Raw genomic sequence first — 20,443 nt, 5'->3', positions numbered from 1 at the left:
CTACCCAAATGGCAAGGAGATCCAGCCAGCAACAAAATTCAGGATTTAGAGGTGAGATAAGGTGGGGACAGAGCCAGGTCGCACCCAGAGCTGTGATTCCAGCTCCTGCTGCAGAGTCAGTATTGCCTGGAGGAAAGAGACTAACAACCTTCAGAGGGCTGGACCTCACTCACTCTGTAGAGACATTTGCCCTTTCAAAACCCTCTTTTGTGACCCCCCAAGACTGAAGTCTTGATAAAAGAAAGGACTTGTTAACACAATGCCCCTCCATACCAAGCACTTCCACTAGCCTGCAAGAGGGAAAGAAAGGGGCTTGAACTGGATATGAAATTGAAATTTTAAATGAGTGAACTAAATTCAATGATAAAAAAAAAAAAATGACAGACTACAACAGGGTGAAATGCTTCGCTCCCTGACTCCACCTTTATTCCAGCCTGCTTTTCTATAGATATGCTAGTTGACTGGCAGAGTTCTGCCTGAGACTTGAGTAACTTCTGGTTGATCTTCTGGGAACAAAGAGATTTGGAGATTTCCCACTTCTTTCTCCACCCTCCCTCCCTTCCGTTGTGATATAGGACACTGGGCTTGAAGGCATCCTTAAGATGGTTTTCAGAAAACTAGAAAACTCCCATCTTCTCACTTCCATAAAAGCCCTTCCTTATTCCAAACTCTGATCTATTGAATATTAAATATTTGTTGCTCTGAACACACAGGCCTTAAGGCTGCAACAAGAAGAGTTACAGAATTAGTTCCAGATGTCAACAAGGTGCTTGGGACACAGCCAGGCAAGGAGAATTGACACAATACATTTGAAAACAATGATTGAAAAAAAAATAAAAAAATTCTCGTTTGTATCCCCAAAGTAGTTGAGACACCACCATAAGCCCACTAGTTGCATAATTATTATTACTAGTCTAATAAATACCATGTACTAATATGACTAATGTTTAAATGTAGGATTCAAAAACATTAGCTAACAAGGATTACATTTATATAAAATGAATCAACTTAAGATAGAAAGTTAGATTGACATATCTTAATATTCTTGAATAGGTTATGTTTGAATGCTAGGATTTATATGCTATTTTTTTCTTTTCTCCATTGATCACATATTTCATAAAGTGGTTATATTGGTTTATAAATTAAACTATAATTTTATAAATCATGAGAATAATTTAAAATAATTGAATATTATCTCTTGTCTGAGTTTCATCTAACTGCCATAAATCTTTGTCTTCACCTTACTCAAATTCCTCACCCTTGGTCACTCTACTTTTCTACTTCTCATCTCCTATTTAGCCTTCAACCCATGCCGTTTATCTCTAAAAATATGCAGAACCTACTCTTCCTAAGGTAAAAATCGTACTCTCCTCAAATCCATCCCATTCACGGCCATAGGAGTGATCATTTAAAAAACAAACTGATCTGACCCACTGTTCCTTTCAAAATTTGTGAGTGGCTCTCCATTTCTCACATTAAAAAGAATTCATTCTTACATTTGGAGTATGTTTCTCTTACTCTCAGTGTCTCACTCTCATTCCTTCTCACGTCTTCCTTGCCTGCCTCTCTAGCCTCACGTCTCACCTCTTTTTTTCTTTACAATTTATAGTCCAATACCATTAGTGTGATTAGAGTACCGTCAAACAACACCAGCCACTTTGCTCTTTTTTCCATTTCATCTCTTGATGTGTTTCCTCTCCTGTTGGCAGAGCCCTCCCCTCCCCCTTCCTTTCCCTCCAGTCAGATTTCTGGATTCTTACTGAGCATTGAGCTCATCCAGGAAGTCTGTCCTGAGTCTCAAGAATTGTTGAAGTGCTCTTTCTTTGTGCTCCCATGGAAAACTGACTCTGGGTGGTGAACACACAATGTGATATACAGATGATGTGTTACAGAATTGTACACTTGAAACCTATGTAATTTTACTAACCATTGTCACCCGATAAACTAAAATTAAAATAAATTATTATAGAACTATAATTTTTGTTTATCTATGTGTTCTACTGGACCATGATTAGTTTGACGGCAGAGTCAATGTTATACTTATCTTTAGATCCCCAGTGTTTAGAACACTGCCTGGTATGGGCTATGATTTTGGTTTTTAAAATAAAAGTGTTTAATCAATAACATTTGTAAGTTATTTGTAAGTTAATTCAAGCTACTGTACATTTACTTAAGAGTACTTTCATATAGCTTATATCTTTATTTGCTATCCAAAAAGGGTATCATAATAATTTGGTTAGATGTTGTGTCAATCACCGAGACATACACTGACTCCAACATCCCTTCATGCGCCACTGAGACAGGAAGCAATTGTGTCTGTTACGATCCATTATGTAGCCTAAGTCTGGCCCACTTACAAACTATTTCTACGCACATGATTTGCTGATATCAAGCCAAGAAAAGAATATGAATCACCTTTTCCATCCTCTCTCACCATTTGGGACAGTACATTTCTGACATGGTTAGTTTTGCTCCTCCCATCATGTGGAGATGACAGTACCAATAGAGGTTTACTATTGGGGGGCTTTATCTTGTCATCTGGAAGTCTGCACCACCTGTCCCACCTAGTAATCCTGTCTTTTACACCTGTGGTCTTTATTGTTTATTTTTTCTTCACTGAAACATATTTAAGTAGTTACAAAAGCTGATAAATCCATAAATTCTTTCCTAATAATCATGGCCACATCTTCTCACTCCTTTCCATGATTTCTTATAGCATATTTGTTCTACACTGCTCACTTTGACATTTAATTCTTTCTCTAACTTGATGAGCAATGGTGTGTGTTATGTGTTTCCAAATATAATATAAAATAACATTGGCAGGGGAGTGGTAGCCCATTATTATCACTCCAATAGTGTATTCATTCAACAAATATATATTTTAAAGTAATTGGAATATGTGTGCCAACTATAAGGTAGGCTTTCAAGATACAAAGATGATTATCTAGTGGGAAGAAACTGGCATATAAACAAATGGATCACATCTTAGTGTGAGTTCCTCCAAATAATATAGCCTTAGTGCAGGGATTGTACTCAGGTAGCATATTTTGGGAAGAAATTCCAAGGGATGAAAGTGGGGGACTAGAAAGCATGAAATAGGGAAAGATTAAACACCAATTTCAGGCTAAATAGTTATTGCTGTGAATAACTGGGGACCAGTTCTACTGGGGACTGTCCTAGAGCCATGGGAAATCACCCTCATAATTGTTCACTGCTGTCATTGAATCAGTGTTTACTTATCCATTGACCACTCCCCCCACCTGTCAAGGGTTTCCTCATCTTTTGTGGTTTATCTACCTCAGAAGGGAAAGTGGGTCTCTGCAGGGGTGGCAACACATTTTCTGGGCAAAAAGTAAGAGACATGTGGCAATAACATTAGAACCTCTGTTATTCAGTGGGTAAACAAATGAGATGGTCAGTGTCCCCAGGGCAGGAGAAGGGACAGGAAAAGCTTGGCTGATGGGGTGATCATTGAGTTGCACAAAATACTGGCTTCACCGTCAATGAATTACTACAGCCCAGAATAAAATGCTCTGGCAGTGTCAGTGAATATAAAGGAGAGACTTTCCTATTTCCCTTCTTCAGCATCTTACTTACAGGAATAATTTCATTCTGGCTCTGTTTAATGAGTTTTATGACCCTGGGCAAGCGAAGAACTTGGCTGGGCTCCACTTTCTTCATTTATAAAATGAGATGATTCCACAGCTCCATTCCAACTCCGACATCCTGGTTCTATGAATGTATATCCACGTAGTACACTAGTTTCTGAAGTCCTACTCGATTTCCGGAAGTAATGTAGGTGTGTGTTACAGTGCCTAGCTTTCCTGCTAGAGTCTCTGCTAGAATTTTTCCAGGGCTGGAAGATCCACTAAGCTTCTCCTTTTTTTCTCAATTGCTGTGTGCTGTTTATAACGTTGCATGAATCACTTTGGAATTTCCTAAATATTTATAGGAAAAAAAAGTCTATAAAGAATGCAGCCATGAAAAAAATAGTTTACATTGATCACATAAAAATCTTAGCATGTATGCCTTTGGAAATGATGACTCATAACTGCACACTAAATGGTAAATTTCTAGAATGTTTCCACTAAAATTAAAAAAAAAAAAAAACCCGAACTTCCCATGGTCTCCACGCTACACACAACCTGACAGATGAACTCTGCTTCCCCCCATCTCCTTCCCTCTCCCAGACCTTTCCCGGTTCCAGTGACACTGGCCTCCTTTCTGCTCTTTGACTATGTTTAGCTCATCTCTACCTCGGTGTCTTACCATCCCTGTGCTTCCCGCCTATGTGTCTCCTCGTTCATCTCTCAGAGTAAATGTCACATTCTGAGACGGCTGTCCTGGCCAATGGTCTACATTTGTGCCAATCACTCCATATTACTTGGCTTTATTTTTATTCCCAGAATTATCACTATCATATGTAGTTTGTATTTAGTTATGTATTTATTTATTGTCTAGTTATTTATTTGCGTAGTTTATATTTAGTTGTATGTTTATTTATTGTTTGCGCCTAAGAAAAAGCAAGCTACATTCTTCATTGAATCTACAGTTCCTAGGAGAATATCTGGAATAAATTCACGATAAATATTTGTTAGCCAAATAAATGACTACTAAGCGGCACATGGCCAACATTCAAACAAAAGAGAATAAGCATTGACCGTGAAACCAGAATTCTTGTTTAAATTCTGTTTCTGATATGACATTATATAATCTGAGAATATCTGTCCTGTCTACCTTAGAGGTTGTTGCTTCATGTTCAGACTTTATATATCTAATTATCTGAGAATTTTCCTTCAAGAATATTCTAGAAGAATACATTCCTTCGTTCTCACATGCTTTATTTTTACAGTTTGAATCCTCACTTCATCCCATATTATGTCAAAACATGTACAAATTACTTCACTTCTCTATGACTCAGTTTCCTTGTCTATAAAGCAATGGTAACAACAGTGCTTACTTCAGATATCCTATTCAGAGTACTCAGAAAGCACCTGACACATAGTAAACACTACATAAGTGTTAGCTACTATGTTTTTTTCATTATGTATCCACTTCTTTCCCTGTGAATAACTAATTAACCCTAAGCATGCTCTGAGGCAGCACTTAACATGCAGGGTCTTCCGTGAAGCCTGCCCTTTGGTCCTATTTGCCTTTTCTTTCCCAACCACAATCCTCACAACATGAATAATTTCTTACATTCTACTCATTTAGTAAACACTTCAATACTTGCTTGCTTGTTTATTATTTGGTTTTGTAACACACACTAAAGAATCTTCTAATATCTTGTCAGTGCCACTTTATTTATGGATAAATTTATTGTTTGTCCAAATAAATGGAATCAATTCTCACTGTCTCATTTTATTTAAAATATGTTTAAACATTTGTTTAAACATTTGATTAAAACAATTCTCTTTGTAATAATCTGGTCTTCATGAATAGAGCAGAAAATATGATACCTATTTTTTTCAAGTCAATTGTGTTTTCATTTTAAGAGAAATCAAAAAAAGGTTTATTTTTATCATACTACAATTCATTTATTATAATTTAAAAGAGATTTTTTGAGAGAAAAAGTTATTGAATTTATTTTTTTAAATCTGTATACACCTTCCCAAATGGATGTGTATGTGAAATTTTTTCATAAGGTTTGTAACTTTATAAGTCCAATACATGTAACACCTTTCAGGTTAGTCTTATAAATTTAAAATAGTTTATACCCAATAATGAAGTGCTGAGCTAAATGTTTTACATAAAGTATAGTTTCCATCGATTTTTGTCCGTTATAGTCAAGAAAGTTAACTTCTGACTACGAAATGCATATGCTCCATTTTCTAACAATAGAAAATAGGTAAGACTCCAAATACAGTTATGGGGTAGAAAAGAACGTAATCCCTTTATTTCCAGTCAGTCATCTTTCTGTTTCTTGAAAAATAAAATGATCTGGATCTTTATTACTCGCCCCACATCCCCAGGACACACCTGCAGGGACATTTCTCCTCAGATAAAATGGGACCATGGGATACGAGCCTTTTGATTTCCCTCTGTCCCCAGTTATAAAGATCTCTGTATTCACTTACATTTACTTTCTTTCCTTCTGTGAAACATCAAAGAAGAGTGTCCCATTTCTAAGTTCAACGCCTTTCCAACTTAGTTTGGTGGAATAAAAAGAGTATTAGATAAACCTGATGTAAATACACTTGAATGTGGACCCCAGTTCTGTTAATCAGTGACCATGGGACAATGGTTATTAAGTTTTTCAGTCTCTTTTTTCTCTAAGTGGAGATAGAAAGTGCTACCTTATAGAGTAATGACTGTGAACATTACAAGCTATATGACGTGTTAAGCAATTAGTAATATATATCCAGGCCCTAAAAAAGTTGTTGTTCTTCCTCTGCTTCTTTTTTCTTTCCTCTCTTACACTCAGAACTCGCTGAGACCTCAACTGTCTCTGTCTCTTAGTAGCTGCTCACTGAAGGACAACTCCTTTCCCTTCCATTCCTAACATCTTCAGTCTCTTTTATCTTGTCTTTATCCAAATCACACCCTCACCTCCTCGATTCTCAACTGAAAGCTCCCTTTCTTACTCCTGCTCCGCTTCCTCTCTCAGCCACATTGCTCAAAAATGTCTTCCCATCTCCATTTCTCAGTTGTCCACACATCCTTCCGGCTACTGTCAGCAGAATCAAATTCCAACCATGTTATAGAAACTTTTGCTTGTTAGATTAGCAGTGGCTAGCTGCCAAGTTCACCATTTTCTTTATGACCCATCCTCCCTTCCTTTGTCCTTCAAAGTCTTACCTTTGGGGGCTTCGATTGTAGGATTATGATTTTCTCCTTCTACCTCGGTGAGTCTCCCTCACCCCTTTCACTGGCTACCCTCCTTCTGGCTCCCTCTTAAGTGAAAGTATGTTCTGGTTCTTTGTCTTGCGTGCACTCTCTCTATTCTAACAGCAATGTTATAAGTTCTCACCACATGATTATTTCCTCTCTGCTGCTGTCTCCCAAATCAAACTGTCCCATCAAGCACATCCACGGGTCTGTGTGCATTTCAACTGGAATATTACTGCACGACACTCAAATGAACACCATCTCATTTACACCCTCCAGTCTGTTAATAATGCTTTCCTCTATGTTGCTTACTTGAATGATGAGCCCTCACATATCCAAACTAGAGATAAATGACCGTTCTAGATTTCTCTCTGTCCCTCATCAACCTTGTGCAAATGTCCAAACAGTATATTTGACCTCAGAAATATCATCCCACTTGTTCTTTCTACTCTTGCCACTACTTAAGTGTATTTTTTACCTATACTATTTTTACCTATACTATTATCATATTTCCAAATTGGTCTCCTCAGTCATTTATTTCTCCCTTTTACTGAGTATGGTTCAAATTGCTACCAAAATGTTACCATTCTAAAACTTAAATTTTTTAAATAAATTTTAATAATTCTAAGTTTACCAGTGACCTAGTATATATTTAATTATGTCCCCAGAGGAAGAGAGAGGGCAGAAAAATGATTTGATGAAATCTGTAACTCGTTCATGAAAATCTCAACAACCTACATATACACAGAAATAGAGATAGAGATGAGAGCGAGAGAGAGAGAGAGAGAGAGAGAGAGAGAGAGAGAGAGAGAGAGAGAGAGAGAAGAGAGAGAGAGGAGAGAGAGAGACTATAGTTGCTTAAGAAAATTGCTTAAAAGCAGCGGTGAAGAGAAAATCTTAACATCAGCTAGAGAAAGATGTCAAATTACATACAGAGAAACAAAGACATGGATGACAGATTTCTCATTAGAAACAAGCTAAGGCAGAAGACAGTGAAGCAAACTCTTAAAAGCACTGAAAGAAAATAATTTCCACCAACCTAGTACTCTAAAATGAACAAAACTTAAAATCCAAAAGCAAAGGCAAAATAAAGACTTTCTGACTCTGAACAGCTGCAAGAATGTGTCACCAGTAGATACATCATTGCAAATACTGAAGGGAGGAAGCCTTTTAGGACAACGGGAAATGACAAAAGCTGGAAGCTGAGCCTGCAACAGGAAATGGAGAACACTGGAAATGGTAACTGCATGAATAAACAGCAAATATTTTTTTCTTACTAATCAAATCTCTTTAAATGGTAATTGGTTGTTCAAAAATAATAGCAATGTACTGTGGAATTTGTAACAGTAGTCAGAAGTAAAGTATATAATAATCATAAAAAGCACACAGAGCAGGAAGGGAGAAATAGAAACGTATTCTTATAAAGTTCATATACTACAGAGTGGTGGTACAATATCACTTTACTGAAGATGGCAGTAAGTTAAAGGTGAACATTATAAATCCTAAAGCAACCACTAACATAAAACAACAAAGAGTGTAGTTCAAAAGCCAACAGAACACATCAAATGGCACCATAAAAAATACTCAGTGGATTTAAAAGATGACAGAAAAAGAGAGAAATTGAACAAAGAACACCTGGTACAAAATAGGAAACAGACAATAGGATGGTATATTTCAGCTCAACCATATTAATTTTCACATAAAATGTAAAGGGTCTACATACTCCAATTAAAAGATAGAGACTTTAGATTGGATAAAAATGTAAAAATGCTAGACCCAGCAATGGGCTAGTGAAGTAACCAACTTTAAACATAAAGACACAGTTAAAAGTAAAGGATGAAAAAAGATATTCCATATTAACACTAATCCAAAATAAACTAAAGTGGCTATAGTAATATCAGACAAAGTGTCTTCCAGAACAAAGAATATTACTAAGGATAAAGAAGTTCATTTCAAAAGATAAAGAGACCAATACATCAACAGAACATAAAAATCCTAAATGTTTGTGCAGCTAATGATAGAGCTTCACAATTCATGAAGCAAAAACTGAAAAGATCTGAAAGAAGAAATTTTAAAAAGTTATAGTTATAGTTGAACACTTCAATAACCCTCTCTCAAAAGCAAATATAGTAAATCAGTGGGGACGTAGAAGCATTAGCCAACATTATCAGCTCATTTGACCACTGTCCACAAGGTAGAACATTGGGACCTTTCAGAAAATGTTCCATAAAAAAAAGTGACAACAAATCTAAAGAATTTCAAGCCATACAAAAATGTGGTCATTGATCATACTAGAATAAAATTAGAAATGAATCACATCTGATATCCAGAATATAAAAGGACTCGCAAAACTCAACAATAATAAAACAAACAATCCAGTTAAAATAACGGGCAAAAGATTTGAACAAACTTTACCATAGAAGATATAAGGAAGAAAAATAAATGCGTGAAAAGCTGTATGTACAACATTATTCATTAGGGAAATGCAAACTAAAAATCCAGGATGAGATACCATTCAATACGCATGTCAATTACTCAAATTAAATGGCTGACCATGCCATGAAGACATGGAGCAGCTGGTACAATCATTTAGGGCACTAGGTAGGCAGCACTAGAAGTAAACACTTACCATGTGACCTAGCCATCCATCTCCTAGCTGTTTGCCCAAGAGAAATGAAAGCATACGATGGCACAGTTGCACCTGAATGTTTGTAACAGCTTTATAATGGTTCAAAACTGGAAGCAACCCATATATATATATATGCATAGTTAATAAATAAACAAATTGTGGTATATGTGTATAATGAATTACTACTTAGCGATAATAAGAGAAAACTATGAATATACTAAAAAACATGAATGAATCGTAACCTAGTTATATTGAGAAACTTAAAGAATTTAATTAGCTTTTCCAAAGTCTCAAAGCTAGTGAATTGGAAAACTGGAATTTGAACCCAAATAGTCCAAATTCAGAGTGCACCCTTATTCTCAGTGTCCTGCCATTTGTCTGTACGATGGATTACAATTAGCACACAGTGTGGTTCTAATAGAAATGACCAACACATTTCACTGAGAAACTGGTGAAACATCCAGGTGCAGCTAGTAAAATGTCTGTCTTGTTTTTTACGGATCCTGTTAATTTCCCATTTATATTCTACATTATGTCCTAAGATTCCCCCTCCCCCACTTTGTGAACAAGTGACAATATCAACTCTTTTTAGTGCTCAGGTTGGTAAACTAATTTCACAGAATTCTATACCTCAGTCTGCTCAAAGTCAAGATCCTAAAACACATCTTTTATCAATTGCTCTCACATTGTTTCAGGTATTCCTGCCTCTAAGTGATTGATAGACTCGTGATGGTTGCATGGGTCTATGTAACGGAAAACTTTCCATATGCATAAAGTCAGTGGCTTCCAAGATGATATTTGTCTGTCTACTTGTAAGGAATCCAGCAGCACCCAAAACAGTATGAGTGAGGGTGGGAGGGATTGTGTGGTGAGCCCTAGCGCTAACAGGAAAGGGACATCTTCCAGACTAAGTTTCACTAAAATAAACCTCTTCCACTGAACAGAAATAATTTATTCTTGGTGACTTCCTGTATAATATTTTCAAATATTTGCCTTAGCTCTTAACAGTTTTTCATATCAACACTTACATAGTTAAATCACATTTTCCCTGCACTCTTTCCCATCACCCTCTGTCAGAATTGCCACCCACCCCCTCTACATACATCCCTGGCAGTTTGCCTATGGCTATGATAACCTTTCCCAGTTGAGTCTGTGAGACTGAATTGCTCCCAGGGAATGGCCATGTCTCATTTCTTTCGGATAGAAGGCCAGTAGTGATTTCTCGGTTCTCGTCTCATTACAACTCTCTGCAGCATTTTACCCAGTTGACTCCCCTTGTTCCTTGAAACCTTCCTATGTTTGGGTGTCTTGTCACCACACTCTGTCAGTTTCCTCACCTGCCCAGGCCCTGCTCCTCTGACTTTCTGGTTGAGACAATTGTCCCTGAAGGAGTCATCCCATGCATGGCTCTGCTGGTTGGGTGTGGCAGCCCCATCCTCAGGACCCAACTCTCTGAGCATTTATATCCTGTTTAATTATTTTTACTATCTCACCATTCTGTGGCTCCAGAAACCATCTGTGTGATGACAAACCCCACATTGTATCCCCAGCACACACCCCACCATGGAGCCCCAGCCTCTTACATCTTTCCTCCTACTTGACATTTCCACTTGCCCATAGATGCCCAAGTCCTAGCCTGTCCTGAAGCGAGCCACAAGTCCTCCCTGCTACCAGGTCTCCTCCAACCACTGGCTTTCCCATTTTGGTAAGGAGATCCCATTCCTCTCACTGCTCAGGCGGAAAATCCCATAGTCACTGCCTTCTCCTAGCACACAGGTAGCCCCCTGACAAACCTTCTCACCATCTCCACTGTTGCCACCTGGCCCAAGCCACTCTCTTCTCCTACCTAGAGGATTCTAGCAGCTTCCAAATTTGTCTCCCAACTGATACTCTCACTCTCTTCAGCCTTTTCCCAACATGGCAGCCAAAGAAATCCTGTTGCTCAAACCTGGCATGGCTTCACACTCACTCAGAGTGACAGTCAGGCTTACTGCAATTGTCTGCAGAGACGTTCAGGGTTTGTCACCCCACCTTCAGCCCTTGGTGTCTGCCTCTCCATCCCTGCTCACTCTGATCCATGCCTGCTTCTTCGCTATGCAGATATCCTCTGTGCTTGCTGTTCCCTTTGCCTAGAATACTCTTCCCCGCAATGTACCCTTGGCTCATGTTGTCACTTCTTTCAGGCCTTCATTCTAATGTCATCTTCCAAGAGAATCCCTCCTGATCCTCACTAACAAGGTGACATTTCCCTCACCACGTCTGTCTGCATTTCTGCCTCGTTTCTTTCCATAAAACTTACTTCCATGTACTCTAATCTATATTTTAGTTATTGAATTAGCTCACTGTCCCTCTGGCAATGGAATATAAATCCCAGGGGGGCAGGATTGTGTCTGTTTTTCTCACTATTATTTCCCAAGCATTTAGTGCCTGATGCCTAGAAGGCCTTCAGAAAGAATTTGCAGGAATTGCAAAAGTATGAGCCAAATGACTGCATGAATGAAAAAAATGAATGACTATTTCCTGTGACTTCACCTCATGTCCACGATAGATACTAACTCAGGAAATGTTTATTGAAATAAAAAAGAAAGCTTGGACAAAGGGTACAAAGTTAAAATGAGCAAAAGGACAGTGCAGACAATGGGAGAAGGCCAAAAGTAAATACAATATCATTCTCTATTCTGGTTTTCACATCTGACTTAGGAAAAGGAGGATTGTTTGCACAGCTTATGCTGGTCTTTATTCTAGCACAAGCATTGACTTCTCATTTTCAAGTTCCCTGACTCTTTCTTTATGTTTGTAAGGAAGGATGACCCATCTACTTAGCTGGCTTGTGTCAGCAATCCTGATCTTTGTCCCAATCTGATTTTGCTGTTTGACCGACCATACCATGCTGAGAAGATATGTGATTTAGAACTCTGCTAAGTCAAAAAGAATATGCCAGCTCCTTTCGGAAGAGATTGTAATTTGGTTCTCAGGGAATAAAAGTGAAAAATTATTTAGCTGTTAGAGGAGACATAACTTTTGTGTATATATATACGTGTATATACATACACGTGTATATATATATATATATATATATATATATATGTATATATATATATATATATATATACATATACATATATTTTTTTTCATTTTAATTTATATATAATCCTACTTTAGCCAAGTGATGTCAGGAATACTTCCAAATATTTTCCCTCATTTCATAAAAGTCACTCCCTGGGGTTCTAATAAAATAAAACAGGATGAGTTCATCTGTGCCTGTGTCTGTGGTGTGTAGACGGTCTCAGTACAATGACCACTCCATTGTGAGAGTCATATTGTGTGCAAACCTCTTGCTTTTTCTGTAACTAGGTGGACACTGTAATTCCTGTAAATAGCTGTTCCTCACACAGTGTCTTTACACTGTGAAGACACTGTTAAAACACTAATGAAAACTACTAGTCAATGAGCACTCATGTCTTGAGCAGGAACCATGCCTTCAATGAGTCAGTGGCCATCAGAAGGGTCAGATGTGCCCTTCTGGGTGATAGTATCCAGGTTCATAGAGTGTGGCTATTAAAAACAGGTGCTACTGAAACCCACACACAAGTGGGCATCAGACAGAGCTTGCCTTCCAACCTTCAACAAGATAACGTGTAGCTCCTTTCTGCCCAGATTTGGAGTCGAAAATGGTCCAGTTAGGAAACAACCAAAAGGGAAACATCTAATTGAGTGTGTTTTCTGCTACCACAGGAATTGGAAGACAATGTACGCTCATCTGAAGCCAGAGAGCAGTGTGTAACTACCCTGGCTCCTGCTCCCACCCGCATACAAACCCATTCACGCACAATCCAGCCCAAAATGCAAATGTTCCACAAGGGTTAGCAGAGCCAAAGAAAGCTTCAAAGAGGGAAATGAAGATGGTCCGTGGTGCAAACGCAACCAGGCTGCAGAGAGGGCCCTGCTGTTGAGACTGGGGGAGGGTTTCCTTGAGGGGTCGACCTGAGACATTCTGCCTCCTGACAGTCCCTGGTTACCTCTCTGCTGATTGGAAGACTCCAGTCAAGCACTGCCTGTGTCCCCTGCTGGCTCCATTTTCTCACAATGGATGTGAGGGGAGCAGTGGGCTGCCCTGGATGTAGCTGCCTGGGAAACAAGAACCCACATGGCCCCCCAGCTTTCTGGTCATTCTGACCTGCGTCTGTCATATGCAGCAGGTGCCCTGTCTGCTCTCAGACCATCTCCTGAGTGTCCCTTGCCTACTCTGCATCTCAGGAGACTATCTTCTGTGTGCCCATGTCCTCTGGCTTCTGGGTCTTTGGGGTCCCTGGAAGCAGGGCAGAAGGAAGGGAGAAGCTCATGTACCATGTATTGGTGCCCCTGGGCCTCCTGGCCTTCTCACAGCTTTAGCTCTCACTGGAAAGGACCTGCCTTTATGTCACAACTCCCAGCAGGGAGCCTGGTCTGCTGCCTCGTCTCTTCTTCCAGTCCAGGTTCATATTGCAGCTGTGCTCTAGCTTGTCTTACTGTCCCCTCTGTACTGTCAGGCCGTTCTTCACCTGCATAACCAATTTCCTGTATTAAATTCTTTTGTTTGGAAGGAGCTCATGTTGTTTCTGTTTTGCTGCTGGACACTGATTTACAAGTTGTCATTGAGTTGGATCTTTCAACCTTTTTCTTGGCTGGTGTTACTAAGCTATTGAAGAGAACAATATTAAAAGAGGCCACCAACCGTTTTCTCAGTCCAGAAAATTACAGCCCTGATGGGTATATTAACTATATATTTCTTAGTTTCAATATTCTTAATGCTCTGGCATATGGGGCCTCAGTGCCTGGTAACAGAATGTCCTTTCCGGGACTAGTCAATCCTTAGAGATGGCAGACAACGTCTCTGGGAGCAGGCCTTTCATGCGTAAACTAACCATTGCAACGTCCAAGCAGCTAATCCCTTCCTGTGTAGAACTCGCCCACTTCTAGGTGTTCTCCACCTGCCCCAGCCACCCCAAGGCCAGGTGTCAGACAACTAGGGACAGTCCCTATGTCCCAGAACCCAGTGAAGCTGTTCAAACCAGCCAATCCTAAGCCTCCCCTCACTGTCTTACCCATTTCTTCCCACAGAAACCATGACAGAGGATTTTGCCCATATTTCCCTCTTACTCTTTCTGTGCCGACTGATCCTCGGGCTTCCCCTGTATGGCCCCAAGACGTCCCAATACCTCCTATTTCTAGGCTTCTGTGAGGATAAAAACCTTTTTTCTTTATGACAGTTATTTCTGTGTTTGTGTGTCTTACCACACCTGATTAAAATAAATCCTGGTACATTTTTAGACAGTGAGACAAAATCTTTGGTTTCTGTAGCTGTTTACCCCCCTCCATTTTTTTTCTTAAATTTCTTGAGTATTTTATAAGCTACTCAGTTGGTAGAAAAGATGAAAGGGAATGTTATCCCGAAATTACATTTAACTAGACTCCGAAGTCTTTACATGTCACTAGTTAGCCTTATTCTATCTTCCTTGGCCAAAAGAGTGGCCATTTTTTTTCTCACTTACAGTTGACATTTAATATTATTTTATATTAGTTTCTGGTGGACAGCATATTGGTCAGACATTTATAAAATCGATGCTGTGATTCACCCAGATTAGTCTATTACCCACTTGGGACTATACAGAGTTGTTGCAACATTTTTGCCTATATTCTCTATGCTGTACTTTACTTCCCTGTGACTATTTTATAACTACCAATTTGTATTCCTTGATCCTTTCACCTTATAAATACCTTATGCAAATTTGCACTAAGATATGTTAATTTATTAGGATGCTCTAATAAACTGTCCAGTGTGGGCAGGAATAACACAGTATCAGTTCTATTAGAACATAAGATAAGCAAATTTGGGGGGAAAGGAAGAGACATGTCCAAGGCAAGTTAGGACCACGACAGAGCATGGAGCTGGGCCAACTTAGACCTTGTCAGAATTTCAGGTGAACCCAAGGTGCCTACAGCAAGGTAGTACCAGTAGATACATCAAAGAAGTGAAAGATTTGAACAAGACTGTGCCAGTGATGGAGCAAGAGAAAGTCAACAATATGTATATTTTTTAAGTTTTGTATATTAACAGAAGAAATTCAAAATATAACTTCTCCCCCAATTTCATCAAAATATAATAATACTAGGAGAAAGACCTTTGAAAAAATTCATCCTTTTTCCTTATAGACAATTTTATTTCCTTTCACAAGTGATAAGGCTATATCTAATCCAATTTACAAAGAGAGAAATCTAGTTTCAAAAAATAATTGAATATGTGCTATTATAGCCCCAGAATTAGCCTTTGTTTTTCTTGTAGGTATGATTAGAAATAGGAAAATGAGGAAGTAAAATTGAATTTTAGCTAAGGAACAAATGAAAAGTTGTCCAGCTTCAGATTGCAATGAACCCTTTTCAAAGTCGTGAGAAGTTCCTTCACACTGGTGTCTATGATGTATTGGCAAAAATCCAAGCAGAGGTACAATTCTTTTTAGAAAATTCAGGTTTTAATTGTCCCTTTTCAACACTAATCATATCAAAATTTTAACTTTCCGTGTCCCCTGCTTTCTGAGCTTTTAAATAGTATCCTTTAGCGTCTCTACTGCAGAGATCAGAATATGTTATTAAAATAAAATGTGATATCATATGATGCATCTCTTCATTAAAACAGCACATCATAGATGTTTGAAGACAATATCATATTATGTGAAATTTGTTTCTTTCTTATGGCTCCCACATGTGATTTTTTTTAACATTTATCAATAACTGTGAGGTTCAAAAATTACATACTTGGCCACATAAAAGTTATATAGTATTTTTAAATGCATGTATACAAAGTTTAGATTATACTGTAATGTCTAAAGAAACAATATTCACCCAGCCAGAAAGACACGAAGAATGAAGTACTAAAATCTGGTCATTTTAATTTAAAATTTTTGTATGAGAGAGAATTTGCTATCCTCTCAAAATGTGATGGTACTATTATCAAACTGCAAGTTATTTCCTTTAGATCGTTCTGGGGGTATCTCTCTACCCAGCATCTGTCCTTGTTCCCAGCTTCACTCCATATTGTCACAGTTCATGTAAAATGTAGCATCCTTTTTGTCATTTAGCAAACTACTTTTGCTCACGAGAACAGAATTTGGGATTTCCAAGGTATGCTGCCAAACTTGAGGAGAACATCTTTGAGGATGTAGCACTCCCCGCTAACCTTTCCTCATTTTCCATCTTTAGCACACACATAGGCAGGGAGGAAATAAACAGAGACCTGCACAGTTCTCGGAAGAACTAACTCCATGATGAGGAAATGTATGGGTCAGAGTGGAGTGTGTGAGACCCTGATGTCGGCCTGTGCAGTATTGATTCTTCTTGTCCTCCTACCTAAAAGACTCCCATTTGTTCATAACATGCTCAGATTAAAAGTTACAACTTACAGTAGATCCCTTTGTAATTAGAGGTAACTGAATGCCGGCTAATGACATGTGCATAGTGACATTGATTGGTGCTTCGGGGAAATGTCTTTTAACGAAGAAAGATTCAGCTGACGTGTGACCTTTCTTCTTAACTTCCCCTTCTTCTTCCTTTTCCTCTTCCCCTTTTCCTTCTCTTCATCTCCTTCTTCTCTTTCCTCTTCTTCTTGCCTGAAACGCAGTGCCACACTGCAGGCAAGAATAACGTGTGAAGGGTAGCTGCATGAAAGGCACAATCCCAACCAGAGTGCTGGACCACCATGCAGCCATGGGCGGCCTACCGCTGGATTATGTAACACACTGAACAAACAAACAAAACCCCTCTCTGTACGAGCACTTTTCCATTTGATTTTCTATTACTTATCGTTGAACACAGTCCTAGCTACTACAGTAAGTGTAGCCTAGCCTAGTGAATTTTGTAACACCAACAGTGTCCATAGTATTTGAGCCAGATAAGTACAACTTGTTCTGAAACATAAGAAGATGAAAATACTACACTTTATCTCTATTTTAACCTGCATTTTTATAGATAAACTTATAAGCAGCGTAATCATCAGGACTATAGCCATTTGAAGCCAGAAAAAAAAACAAAACATAAAATGTGAAATGTATTTGTATGGAATGTTGTTCAGAGCTTTAAATTTAACAGGTAATAAATTTTATGTATATATTCATTAAAATAACAAAATATGGCATTTGAACTAAATATAAACATAATTTAAACACAATTTAAATAAAAGAAAGCTCTCGTAAATTTAAATAAAAGAACATTGTAACTTAAAATACTATAAAGCTAGTAACTGAATACACATCACTTGAACGTAAAATTTAAGGAGGGAAAGAGCTATGTTGCTGAAGAGCAGTATGGTTCTGTGAAAATAAAGAGCTTGTGTAGAATCCATGAAAACAAACCTCAATGCTACCCACTCTCATCACACTAAATAGATGATACAGATAGATAGATGATAGATAGGTAGACAGATAGACAGACAGACAGACAGACAGACAGACAGATAGAAGATATGTCACTTATCATGGCACAACTCCTCAAGTGGCCTTCACGACTCTCAGTGAAGTATCTCCAGCATCTCTCCCAGCTCGTATCTTCTGACCTAGTTCTCTACAAACTCTATAATCACATCAACACAGAGTTAGAAAAAAATGGCCACAGATATAAGGAGAGTCACCACAGGCCCCCAGGAAGAGTAGAAATGGGCTGGTAAGTCTGCTCCCACTTTGCCCACTGAGCACAAAATGTCTGTGAAAGAAAATTAAAAATGTGAAATTTAGTGCTTGTGATCATGCAATAATCAGGACAGCTGTATCTTTTAGAGTGTGTAAAATGTTAGACTGTGGCTTTACTTTGATAAACAGGCATTTGATGATGGCTTATTACTAATATGATAGAAGTATATTAATTTATATGCTATTTGATTGACTCAGAATTACCTAGAGTTCTTCATTTTCCTTGTGAAAATACAAAGATGGGCCAAGTCACCTAATGCAGGAGTCCTTCTGATCAAATCTGTTTATACCTTTTACTCATTATGTTTATTATGCATTTTAATGACACAGCAGAAAACCCAATAAAACATAAGATTATGGATAAAGAAAAGTAATTAAATGGATCAGAGTTCAGTAAGGCAAATGCGGCTGCTCTCTCCTTCTTCCCAAACCGTGCATGGAAATAGGTGTATGGTAAATAACTGTAAAATGTGAGCAAAAATGTAAAAATACTGACTAATCTTTAATTTTCTTCTTAAGTGTTTATAAGCTACCACATGACATTAAAAGTTAAAAGTGGGAATTTAGGCAGTGCATTATAGATATAGTTTATGAAGAAAGACCAAGAGATGGTCAATGTGGTCTTCCATTCAAACAAAAGGCTTTTGTCCTACATCAGAAGAGGGAGACTGAAGGCATACTGACAGGTTTTATGTCACAAAAAGATACTAAGCTATTGGGTCAGGCCATTTCTTTATCACCTCTGAACTATGAAATCAATAAATTAGTCTCATCCTATAGAAGAGGAAAGACTCAGAAGAGGAAGCAAGTTGGCCAAATCACACACTGGAGTTCAAGCTTGAACAAAATTGGCTTGAATCCAAAAGCACTGTAGGTAGATACTGAATTCGTTCCTTAGGTGACAATCACAATGTATTATTATGGAGATGGTTAAATTAGAAATAAGTATCCATAAGCAAAAAACAAGTGTATCTCTCAAGCAAGCAACATTGATCTTCTACTTTGCTTGCTAGGAATCAAACAGCAAAAAGCAGCTTATTCGTGTTAATATTTGTTACCAGCAAATCATAACAATTTCTATTGAATTGGAATATATTTGCTAGATAATAAGATATTTACTAAATTTATATAGTTTCCAAGTAACAGATTAAAAGCAACCAACTTCAGTGATTCTAAACAATAGATAAATGTCACCAGTTTTTAAAAAGAAAATATTCTATCTCATTGGGTGCTCAGTTCTTGGTTCTTGAGGTTCTTTATAGACTGGAAATTTAACTTTCAACTATGATGTTGTCCTCAGCCTGCTTAAATGATATGGCATGGCATCTTTTTTGCCTTACTGTCCTCATCATGTAAGAAAACTTATGTATGTACACAGAAAAAAATATGAAGACTGTTTATTTAGCTCATAGAAATTGTAGCTTAACCCTGGAAAGATTTTAAGACCAAATGATAAAAGATCATTTAATCATTTTGTTGGTGATAAAACCTAATCACCTTTTATATAAATGCTTTTGTTTGTAGCATTCAAAAATATAAGAAATTATTATTATATTAGATAAAAAATCCTTTCTCAGGCTGGAATTTTTGTTTATTTTTGTTAATGCTTATTTCTGTTATATGTATAATATTAGGGTTGAAAAGACCCATACGAAAAGACCCGTACTAACTTCCTATACCTCTTATTTTAACTTTAAAAATGGTCTAACACTGAGATCAGAACAATGTCTCTTTAATTAAAGTTCCTTTACTTAATTCTATAGCTATTTAGGGAGGTGTATTCATACTGCTTCCTTGGAAAGTCATAAATCTCACAAAGGTATGTCTTACTTTGGAGAAATTCATTTTGAAAAACCCCATTAGGGAAAAAAGATAAGGAGTACATATCTTCTTGTCCAAAACCAAGCAGCCTCTTAATTATGCGCAAATCTGTAGCTCATGACAAATCAATAGCGGCAAATACCTTTAATGTGACTCAACCCTGCGACCTTAGTTAAACAGATGAACAATTAGTATATTTACAGGAAAGAACAAAGAACCAGCGTGCGAAGAGAAGCCTGCTGCTTTTAACTTGTATGTTTGGCTTTTAAAGAATGCTTATCTCAGATAAGACTTCCTCTCAAGAATATGCACTTTTTCTTTGATTTACATTTGTTTCTTCTTCTCCTTCTCCTTCTCCTTCTCCTTCTCCTTCTCCTTCTCCTTCTCCTTCTCCTTCTCCTTCTCCTTCTCCTTCTCCTTCTCCTTCTCCTTCTAAGAAAACTACTGA

This window comes from Rhinolophus hipposideros (genome assembly GCF_964194185.1).
Source record: "Rhinolophus hipposideros genome assembly, chromosome: 26".
Classification (NCBI taxonomy): Eukaryota; Metazoa; Chordata; class Mammalia; order Chiroptera; family Rhinolophidae; genus Rhinolophus; species Rhinolophus hipposideros.
This window is presented reverse-complemented; position numbering follows the sequence as displayed.